The sequence below is a fragment of the Vombatus ursinus genome, unplaced genomic scaffold (genome assembly GCF_900497805.2).
Source record: "Vombatus ursinus unplaced genomic scaffold, bare-nosed wombat genome assembly UNPS02014813.1, whole genome shotgun sequence".
Lineage (NCBI taxonomy): Eukaryota > Metazoa > Chordata > Mammalia > Diprotodontia > Vombatidae > Vombatus > Vombatus ursinus.
In genome coordinates, this window is record NW_020954591.1 from 18,349,717 (window position 1) to 18,361,317 (window position 11,601).

An 11,601-nucleotide genomic window follows, 5' to 3' on the forward strand; every position below is an offset into this window, starting at 1 on the left:
AGGGAATGTGGCAGTTGGAGTGCTGATTGTAGATATTAAGAGTTTGAGATTCATATTCTCTGCTGTTAGTTCATTGCGTTTATACCTTTTTGGATTTCTTGATGTCAGAGCCTGGAGACAGTTGAAATTACTTTAGCTCTTACACATAATGAAAAATTTGGAAAAATTTGTGAGAATCAGAAAAGGTATTTAGTCCTCTATCTTTTTGGTCATATGACTCAGGGGTTTCTAAACTAGCAACTTCTGATATAAATATTTCTATAATGTATTGCACATTTAAAAATACATAATAAAATTTATGCAATTTCACATTTTTTGATGATGAAGGCTTTTTATAAAGACCCACAATTCTACAATGCAGTGATCTTCATGGAGGATATTGAGTGCATGGTTACTTGCCTTGTTATAATAAATTATCCATTATATATAGTTTGCTATACTTTACTAGATATTTATCTGTTTGTAAATTCAAATTCAACAAACATTAAGCACCTCTGAAAGGTAACACATATCATGGTAATAAATTGGCTTTATTATTGGAAGACTCAAGTCTTGCCTCTGCCTTATACTAGCTATGTGTCAATGGTTAAGTCACTTAAATTCTCGGCAGCATAAGCAGTTCTCTAATTCTGTAAGTTCCAGGGGCATGATTGATCTTCATCAGTGGAAGAAAGTTCCATAACAGATGTTCACTATATGTATTAAATTACAGGTCTGGACCACACACACACACACACACACACACACACACACACACACGATATTGTGCTTGGTCCTTGAGATACACATGTGAAAAATAATACAGTCTCTACCCTAAGGGAGCTTATAGTTCACTACAGAAAATCAATACCAAATTAAAAATATATTTATGGGGCAAAAGAGAGAGCCAAAGTACAGTGGAAAAATTTAGGGAAAGAGATAATACTTCCAGCCATGTGAAACAAGGAATACTTCGTGGATGGAGAGGTGACCTAAGTTGTACCTTATAGGAAAAATATTGTGACAAGCATTAATGAAGAGGGATTTTACTCCAGGCCTGAGTGATGATATGTAAGACTTTTAGATTGTATTTTCTACTTACTTACGGGTTCTCTGGGTGCACTATGATAAATGGCTGAGATTATTAGAAGTCTGACCCTTAATATGATAGTGAAATTGAAAAAAAAATAACAGATTTCTTATTCTTTGTAAAATTGGGAAGACTATCAGTCTGAGAGTCATTTGGGCTGGGCTCTAAATCCCATCCAAAGTTCTATCACTATCTGTATAACATTGGGACAATCACTTCAAATCCTGGAGCCTTCAGTTTCCTCATTTGGATAATGAATAGGTTCTACCCCTAAGGCCTTTTCCAGCTCAAATACTCTATAATTCTATGTGATCACACACACTCTCTCTCTCTCTCTCTCTCTCTCTCTCTCTCTCTCTGTCTGCATTTTCCCCTTTTTGAGAAATATATTCATGGGCTATCATTGCATATTCTTTTCCTGTTAAAGAAATTCTATAATGGGAACAAGATGGGAAACAGCCTAGGTCACTGACCTATGGGAGATGTTGAGTCAGCTGTATGGTGTTAGAATTTTCCACTTACTGATATCCCTAGGAGTGTGACGCTATTCTTTTATCATTACAAGTTGAAGAAAGAAAAAAGTAGTTAATAACTCCCACTTTGAAAAGTTAATGCTGCAAATTTGCTCAGACAAGTGCCAAATAATTGCAGCCTGTTTAAAATGTGTTTTTGGTTTAGTTTTCACTTGTGCCAATTAATTATCTCTCCTTCCAGATTTGCCATCTATCACCCTCTGGCATCAGTATGAGGGAAAACAACCTTCAGGAGACTCTGCAGATGAAAGCAACTACATTGATGCAAATGCTTCAGAACCAAGTCCCAAATGAAGGCTGGAGTGGATGTTAAAAATCCTTCATGGAATGGATGGATGAATGACAGGCAGCCAGTATGGAAGGGAAGGGCACCACACCTAAAAAAGAGTCTTATATTTTTTTTCATCACAGACTTACACATGGATGGCATCAGGTAAGAGCTCTGACTGGCATCCAATGTGTCCAGAAATCTCATGGTGCCCATATCAAAAAGAGTTAGAAAAACAGTCTTTGCAAACACTGCTGCCATCACTCAGTTCTTGTTACACATTTGCAGGATAGGGTGGAGTTTCCACTGTCATCTTTGATTCAGTTTCTTTAAATGCATCTCAAATGCAAGCCAAATTACTCTTCTCATGCCTTATGCCTTTTCACCGCATATATCACTTCAAGTGGGTAAACCAAAGCACATGTTCAGTGGATTAAGATCAGAAGACAGAAAAGAACAATACACCACAAAACACCCAAATGAGACATAGGAAAAATATTGTTAAAGCAAGCTGCTTGATTAAAAAAGTTACAAACCCATAGCTTATCCTGGGAAGAAGGCTTTTGTAGTATACAAAGACTTCTGTCTTTGGGAAAAAAATGTATCAGAAGTTCTATCATCCTGTTGAAGAAGGTGGACTAGCTCCCTGTAGGGGCTTTTTATAAGCAAAGCTTGAATTTTATCATTTTGATTAAATATTTAACAAAATGAAACTTTGACTAAAAATTTAGATGGGTATGAAAGAATATGTATACATTTTTCTCATATAAAAAAGGAAGAGAAAAGAAAAAAAGGAAAATATTGGAATCTATAAAAAATGAATTCAGCATTCCATTGTCCTAATGTTTACATAAGACCTTCAGTTTTGTGATGAATGTAGAGGCTAATGGTTCAGGATGAGGCATCAGTGGCTTATATATAATTATGCCAGTTTCTTAAGTGATGGGAAGTGGGGTTCACTAAATCCCCTATATCACTCAGTCCCCTTCCCTCCAATCCTTTGCATCTAGCAATAAAAGCTGTTATTTGTTACTCTCTCTCACACACACACATATATACATACACACATATAAATATATATACACCCCCAAATTTCTTAAAAAGATGAAGGCCTTTTATAGATACCAGAAAACTTAAATGCTCATGGAGGATTGATTTGGTGAATATTCTAGCTTAAAATGAAAAGGGAATAATATCTACATTGGGATCTACATTTGTATCTACATGGATCTACATGGTGGAAATCAATCTGTCTTTTACTACTAAACTCAAAAATATGCATAAACAATATTTGGATTGCAAACAAGTTGTTTTCTTTGGCTCTGAAGGTCTGCATGCAGTTTCAGAAGCCTAAATCCTATGCTATAAGAAGGAAAAGATAAGGGAAAGGAATAGAAAAGGGGGCAAAAGCCACAGACAAATACAAAGAGGAAAACAGAAAAATGCAAGAGTTTTTAGAAGAAGAGACCTTAGATCTAGGACAGGGAGAGGGAGAAAGAAGAGAGGGATATTTTAGGGGTGGATAGGAGACAAGGAAGGAAAAACTAATTGTGTGACTTGAGGGACCTAGAAAGATCCCAATGGAATACCAAGTTGTTTCTCTCCAAAGGGAACTTGCAGGTTGCAGTGAATGCTTTGTGTATTTTCTGTATCTGCTTATGAGGACCTTGAGTCTTTGTGTCTTATGAATTATCTGTGGAAAGTTATCATCTACCTGCTATTCATTTGTTAATTTGAGTGATTATGAGAGCTGGGTACCCTGTTAACAATAATCACAGGAACTAGATAAAAACATATTTTTCAATTTACCAGAGTAAATCTCTGAAGAAGGCATATGAGCTAAAAAAAACTTACCTTTTTTGTATCTGACCAACAAATCCTACCCCAGCCATGTGAACATCAGGTTTTGAGAGGGGTACTGGGTAATGAGTTCCACATATGATACAATTCCCTCAACAAAGTTCTATTCTGTTGCTTCATTATATAGACATAATCGGGCATTCAAAGGCTATGCCAGCAGAACATAATCTTAGAATATTTCACTGTTATAGATAGGTTTCAGTTATGGTCATAATGACATTCTGGATCTATTATCTGAGGACTGATCAAAAAAAATGAAGAAATGCCTTAAGTATTTGTGGTCACTGGTTGATGAATTCTTTGACTATAGAGCAACAAAGTAAAGTAAAAATTAATTGGTGCTCAGCCCTGTTTGGCCTTTCTAGTTGCCCAAGAATGGTGGTGAAGTGGTCCTATCTGAAAGCCATAATCAAAAGGAGGATCTGGATGCATCTTTCAAGAAATTATCAAGGAAAACTGCTCTGATATAATGGAATCAGAGGGCAAAATACGCATTGAAAGAATCCACTGATCACTTCAGGAAAGAGATTCCAAAATAAAAACTACAAGGAACATTATAACCAAATTTCAGAACCATCAGATCAAGGGAAAAAAAATTCATGTGGTCAGAAAGAAACAATTCAAATATTGGGGAGTCACAATCAGTTTTACACAGGACTTTGCAGCTGCAACATTAAAGGATCAGAGGTCATGGAACATGATATTCTGGAAGGCAAAGGGGCTAGGATTACAACAATCATATACCCAGCAAAATTAAGCATAATACACAAAAAGAAAAATGGTCATTCAATGAGATAGAAGGATTTCAAGCTTTCATAAGGAGAAAATCAGAACTAAAACAAAAATTTGACCTCTACTATCAAGACTGAAGAGAAGCATAAACAGGTAATAAGGGAAAAGAAAACTTAAGTGATTCAATAGAGCAAAACTGCTTACATCCATACATGGGAAAAATGATACTTGTAATTCTTAAAAATTGCATCACTAACAATACAGCTAGAAGAAATATACATAGACAGAAGGTACAAGTATAAGGTGAATTTAAGAGAATGATATAAAAAATCACTAAGAGATGAGAAAGAGGAATACACTAGGTGCAGAAGGAAAGGAGAGGTAGAATGGGATAAATAATTTCACATGAAGAAGCATGAATGACCTATTACAGTGGAAGGGAATATGGGAGGGTGGGTAATGAGCATCACTCGAACCTTACTCTCATCAGTATTGACTCAAAGAGGGAAGAATATACACAATCAGTTGGATATAGAAATCTATCTTACACAAAAGTGAAGTAGGAGGGGAAGAGATTAGTTAAAGGAGGAAAGGTGGGGACTGACAGAAGAGAGGGCAGATCAGGTGAGGCAATAGACAGAAAGAAAACACTGGTGAGGAGGGAAGGTAAGAGTGAAAGGAGAGAGGGCAAACAGGAGGAAGAATAGAATGGAGGGAAATGCACAGTTAGTAATCATAACTGTGAATGTGAATAGGATGAACTCTCTCACAAAACAGAAGCAGATAGCAGAGTGGATCAAAAACCAGAATCCTACAATATGTTGTTTACAAGAAACACACTTGAAGCAGAGAGACACACACAGAATAAAGGTAAGGGGCTAAGGCAGAATCTATTATATATCAACTGAAGTAGAAAAAGAAGGTGTAGCAATCATGATATCAGACAAAATACACATAATTTAAAAAAAATTAAGGAAGGAAACTGCATCTTGCTAAAAAAGTACCATAGACAATGAGGCAGTATCAGTATATACATATATATATATATATATATATATACATCAAATGGTATAGCATCCAAATTTTTAAAGGAGAAATTACGTGAGTTCCGAAAAAATATATGGCAAAACTGTACTAGTAGGGGACCTCACCTGTCCCCTCTCAGAACTCAATAAATCCAACCAAAAAATAAATAAGAAAGAAACTAAGGAGGTAAATAGAATATTAGAAAAGTTAGATATGACAGACCTTTAAAGAAAACTCAATAGGAACAAAAAGAATACACCATAAGTAAATTAAAAGATGAAGGAATAGTCTACCTACCAGAACTCTGAGATAGGGAAGAACTCTTGACCAAATATGAGAGAGAGAAATGTAAAACAGATTATTATTTAAAAAAAAAAAGAAAAGAAAAAGCTTTGTTCAAACAAAACCAATGCAACCAAGATTAGAAGGAAAGCAGAAAGTTGGGAAACAATTTTTACAGGATATGTCTCCAATAAAGGCCTCATTTCTAAAATATATAGAGAACTGAGTCAAATCTAAAAGAATATAAGTCATTCCCCATTGATAAATGGTCAAAGGATATGAGCAGGCAGTTTTCAGATGAAGAAATCAAAGTTATCTATAGGAATATGAAGAAGTGCTCTAAATCACTTTTGATTAGGGAAATGCAAATTAAAACAACTCTGAGATACCAACTCACACCTATCAGATTGGCTAATATGACAAAAAAAGGAAAATGATAAATGTTGGGGAGAATGTGGTAAAAATTGAGACACCAATGCATTGTTGGTCGAGTTGTGAATTGATTCCACCATTCTGCAGAGCAATTTGAAACTGTGCCGAAAGGGCAACCAAACTGGGCATATCTTTTGATCCAGCAATACCATTATTAGGTCTGTATCCGCAAGAGCTCATAAAAAAGGGAAAAGGACCTACATGTGCAATAATATTTATGGCAGCACTTTTTGTGGCAGCAAAATATTGGAAATTGCTCATCAATTGTGGAATGGCTGAGCAAGCCATGGTGTGTAAACGTAATGGAATACTCTTGTTCAATAAGAAATGATGAACAGGCAGATTTCAGGAAAAAAAAACCTGGAAAGACTTATACAAACTGATGCAAAGTGAAATGAGCAAAACTAGAAAACATTGTACATCTTATCAGCAACATTGTGTGTTGCTCAAGTATAAATGACCCAACTCTTCTCAGCAACACAATTGTCCAAGATAAGTACAAAAGAGTAAAGAAGGAAAACGCTATCTATATCCAGAAAAAGAACTGATAGACTCTGAATACAGATTAAAGAGTATTTTTTTCACTTTATTCTTTCTCATGTTTTTTTTTCCTCTTGATTTGTTTCATCTTTCAGAACTGTGACTAATATGGAAATATGTTTTACATGATAGTACATGTACAAACTACATCAAACTGACTACCACTTTCAGAAGAGTGAAGGGGAGGGAAGGAGAAAAATTTGGAATTCAAAATATTGTAAAAATGAAAGCTAAAAATTTTCTTGAGATGTAATTGGGGAAAAGATAAAATACTATTTAATATTTGATAATGGTATTTCAATATAATTGGTTTCCTTTTTGATCTGAGATATTTTGCTTTATGCATTTAAAGACATCCAGAGAAGTGGTTAATAGGCTTTACCAAAGGGCACCATGACAAGAGGAAAAAACAAAGCTAAAACCTTCTGCTCTAAAGTAATACGGATTGCCTTATACATGGAAGGGGGTTTTGAGCCAGGGAGAATCTATCAATAGGAGAGACAGTCCTTCTTCTTCACACCTAGAGGTAACAAACAGCTTCAGGGGTGGATCTCTGTTAGAATCAAAGAAGCTTCTACTGATCCTCTTAAGAGTTGTGGCTCTAGCTTGTAGTATGCCAGGTGAGAAACACACTTGTTTGTCACTCACCTGACAGAGGTGAGGAACTTAAAATGCAGAGATACACATTTTCTTACTTGGCTAATGTGGGGATTTGGTTTGCAAAAATATGCAGAAATGTCTTGAGGAATTTTTTTTTATTTATGCATTGTGTAAAGAAGGGAGAGTTGAAGGGACAGATTTTTTATTTTTTAGATAGTAAGCTGTATTTTTTTTAAATGACTAAGCAAAGGAAAAGAAAGGTCTCTTTCACCAGACAAACCAGCTAAGTACAGGGATTTTTAGGTTTTTCTTGTTGTATGTAGGAGGAAGAAGGGGCCCTTCCAGTGCTCAGCAAAAGAAAAAAGGGCATCTCCTAATTAAAAGTAAAATTATAGATAGGTGTAGGCAGGGACTTTATGGAATCATAGAATTTGGAGTAAAGAAAATATATGTTGAAAAAATATCTTTGTCTGTGTTCTTACTTTTGAGCAGATATTCCCTCTTAGAGATTTTATTAGAAAGGGGAATAACCCCTTCCTTAGCTGACTATCTTAGAGAGAAGGAAGACTATTGTTAACTACTATCTTCAGGTGATTATCTTAAAAAAAAACTGAAAATTTAACATGAAAAAGAGAAAGACATCTTGTATGCTTTTCACTTTTACTTTTAAGGTAGATGGGGTAATCTAGAAGTGTATGTCACTCAGTCACTTAATAAGCAGGCATTTATTAAGTTCTTTCTCAATATGTGACAAGCACTGCCCATAAGTAAGTAAAGGAAATAGAAATATCAGCAGAAAGAAAGTTCTGGGCTTTAAGAAGCTTATATTCTAATAGAGGAAGATAACACAAAAAAGCAAGCTGAAAAGCAGAGAAGAAGGATTGAGGAAAGAATGTAATGTGGAGGGGGTTGGACCTGGTAGAGAAAGGCCAGAGTTCAGGCTGGAGTGGAGATAGACATGACTGACCCAGGTGTCTTCCAGTATGGAGAGGAACTCTCTATGGAGAGGCCTCGGGGTTAGAGAGAACTTTCAATGTGTGAACCAGGGTGAGAGGAAGGGGTTTCTGGGGAATGGGAAAAAAAAGTCCTAGGTGCAGCCTGAAGAGAAATGTGCAGTAATTTTAAGAACTATTTTAATTTCATTTTTTAGAAGCATTAGTCAATCAATAAACGTCTTCCTTACTTTTTTCTTCCTTCATTCCTTCCTTCCTTTGTTTCCTTCCTTCATTCTTTCTCTCTCTCTCTTTCTCTTTCTTTTCTCTCTCTCTCTCTCTCTCTCTCTCTCTCCCTTTCTCTCAAATCACTCTGTCTCTCATTGATTGCCCAACAACAGGTCCAGGGACAAACCCTACTTGGTCATTTTTTGGACCCTGATTGGCTCAGAATGAATGTAAATAACAATTGTTTCTGTTTTGGCCAGAAACCTTGAGGATCTTTCCCTCTTGTATATTTTTTTTTAAATTTTCATTCATTTATTTTTAATTTTTTGACTATGTAAAGAGGTCATTCTTTGCCTCAGGTTTATTAAGCCTTAATCACCAAATGTGTGTTGCCTCAGTCAAACAGACCTGTTAAAGACCTTAGCTTGAAAAGGCCACTGCAACTTGGGCAATCTCCAGTTGTCCTGATCTACATCTGACCACTGGACCCAGATGGCATCAGAGGAGAAGTGAGGCTGGTAACTTTGCACAGCCCTCCCTCAATTAAATCTAATTCACTTGCATGTCATGGCATGACCTCCCTGATGTCATGGTCCTCTTCTAGAAGGAAGGACAAACAACAACAACGACAATTAAGCATATGCCATGTGTCAGGCACAATTATAGGGATACAGAGAAAAGCAAAACAGGCCCTGCACTCCAGGAGCTCTTGATCTAATGGGAAAGACCACATGCAAATTTTGTTGTTGTTCAGTACCTTTAAATCAAGTCCAATTCTTCAACCCCATTTGAGGTTTTCTTGGCAAAGATACTGGAATGGTTTTTCATTTCCTTCTCCAGTTCATTTTACAGATCGAGAACTGAGGCAAACAAGGTTAAGTGACTTGCCCAGTGTCACATAACTCTTTAGTATCTGAGGTCAGATTTGAACTCAAGTGTTCCTGAGTCCAGGTCCAGCACTCTGTTTACCGCACCACTGAGCTACCCCAACATGCAAATAGCAATGTAAAAATAAGCTATGTACAGACTAAATAGGGAATAATCAATAGAAGAAAGACACTAGAATTAAGAGGAATTGGAAAAGGCTTTCTGTAGGAGATGGAACTTGAAGAAAAGCTTTAAGAAAAAAACAAATCTTAAAGGCTGAAACTGGAAGAGAAAAGACAAACTAATGAAATAACAAAATAGTTATTACTTCAGAGTCTCTTGTTTTTGCTTTTCTTTAGTACAAGTCTCAACCCTACTCCAGGATTGAAAATTTAAATTCATGTGGAATAAATTATATAGAAACTATTTTAATCTTTCCTCTATCAGGGTACTTTGTGTCTGTGAGTTATATCAGCAAACAAGTCTAATGAAAACAACAAATCTAGGAAAAGGTAGAGCACCACAAATATTGGGATTTCCACAGAGAGATGTGTCTGTATTTGAGTGAAGCAAAAATGCTCAAGCAGAAACTGGTACTCCTGAAAAACCATACTCAGCCAGTCAGTCAATAGACATTTATTGAATACCTACTATGTGCCAGACACTGTGCTTACTGCTGTGAATGAGAAGGAAGGAAGGAAGGAAGGAAGGAAGGAAGGAAGGAAGGAAGGAAAGGAAGACAAAGAAAGAAGGTAGAGACAGAAAAAGAGAAAAAAGGAAGAGAAGAAAGATACTCTCAACCTTCAAGGAGCTTATAGTCCAATAGGGAAAGACAACACACAAAAGAAGTTAATAAGGAGAAGGAAGGTACCCAGCACTGGGGTGTGATGTCAAAGTTCAGAGTCAATAAGAAATTAAATTCTTCAGTGTCTCTAGGTTGTAAAAATCCTCCCCTTGTGATTGAGTTTGTGTTCCCTCTGGGTTAGTGCCTTAATCAGTGGTAAAAGGGGAAACAAGTCTTATCCTGAGGCTTTGTCCTGGGTAGAAAGTAGATCTCTGTTTCGGTGTTTGCTGCTCTGCGTTTATGTGGGCAGGAGAAAGTTGAGGGCCTACTCCAAATGCCTAATTACAATTTTCTGCTCATTCTGTGTTTTCAAAGAATGCTGAGAGGTTAACTAAAGGCAAACAAACAAAAATCCTTTTTCTCAAAGAACTCATATTCAAATATGGAAGATAACATATAAACAACAATGCAGAAACAACATATAGACTAGATAAATTGTAGAAAATTAACATAGAGAAGGCACCAGCATTAAAAGGGATGGAGAAAGCCTTCTTGTAGAGGGTGAGAGTTTATCTGAGACTTGAAAGAAATCAAAGTCAAGGAAGAGGATGGTGATGAAATGAAGAGGGAGAGAATTCCAGGCACGTGGGACAGTAAGTGAAAAATGATATTCAAGAAATTTAGAGCCTTATATTAAGGACAGTAAGGAAGCCATTCTATCTTTACATATTTTTTTATCTGTTACTCTCACAAAAGCTATGTAGATACAATAAATTAGACATGATGTAATAAAATCCCTTGTGTATGGACTGGCTTCCTTCAGGCAGATTAAAGGTTTATGACTTTTTCTTTAATTTTGTAATTGTATTCTTGAAATGTAATTATAATATGCCTAGATTAATTCAATTAGAATTCTTCATTTGGGTAATATTTTGATTTTTTCTTGTAGGAGTGTTGCTTACTTTAAAAAAAATTCTGAAAATAATTTTACTGAAGTAGTTCATGAAATATAAGGATCAGATTTTATGTTGTTTTGTTTTGTTTTGTTCTGTTTAGGTTTTTTATCAGTGTTTTCCGTGCTCTCAGTGATTCTTAGATTATCTATTTTTGGCCCATCCACAAAATCTTTCACTTTCAGCTGCATTGTTCCCAACTTTCTCTCTAGTTTATTTTTCTGACCTTTTTTTTTCCCACTTCCACGGCATTGTTTGACTTTTTAATTCTGAGTTCTGATATATAGAGTGTTACTTTAAAAATATTCTATTATCTTTTCTATTTCCTCCTGAGATTTTATGTGAGCACCAGAAATGCCTTTGAAATAGAAGAGCAATCAGAGTAAGGAAAGAAGGAATGAAGGAAAAAGGAAGGAAGGAAGGAAAAAAAGGAAGGAAGAAAGGAAGAAAGGAAGGAAGGAAGGAAGGAAGGAAGGAAGGAAGGAAGGAAGGAAG